Here is a 624-nt window from a genome sequence, read left to right as displayed (position 1 = left end):
TTTTTTTTTTTTTTTTTTTTTTTTTTTTTTTTTTTTTTTTTTTAAGGACTACTGATATAGTTCAAGGACTGTGTTGAAATCATGTTTAGTAAAAATAGAGGATGTGGAACCAGACATTAATGAACAAAATGAATATGTATTAGGTCTAACTAGTGGACAAATAACAAGGAGATGGGCTATCCACCCATCACTCCCTTTTTGGGTCCTTAAAGAAAGAGACTTGGGGGGGGGGGCAGATGGAAGAACAGACCGAGGCTCCTGAAGCGAGCTTCGCCATCATGCTGCCAGCCCCGCCAGCCCCTAGGACTCCTCTTTATTCTAATCCCGAGGGATGTCCTGACCAGACCAGGCCAAAGAGAGGGATCCAGATGACATTGCCACCCCACCAGCTCCAGCTGAATCCCAGTGAAGATAAAATGGGATCGTACTTTAACAACAGCAGTTCCAGCCTATCTCAACTAACTTATTTTCTTTCCTCCAAAAGGACAGTTATTACCATCTTTAATACCATCTAAAAGACTGTCAAACAAGAGGTTTTTTTCCTTCTAAAAACTCTCTCCAGGGAAAGGAAACAAGAGATATTGTTAAAATAAAAGCCTTACTTAATACTTATATTTCATATCC

Source organism: Terrapene carolina, unplaced genomic scaffold (genome assembly GCF_002925995.2).
Source record: "Terrapene carolina triunguis isolate 2854851 unplaced genomic scaffold, T_m_triunguis-2.0 Scaffold42, whole genome shotgun sequence".
In the NCBI taxonomy this organism is placed as follows: Eukaryota; Metazoa; Chordata; order Testudines; family Emydidae; genus Terrapene; species Terrapene triunguis.
Note: the sequence above shows the minus strand (reverse complement) of the source record.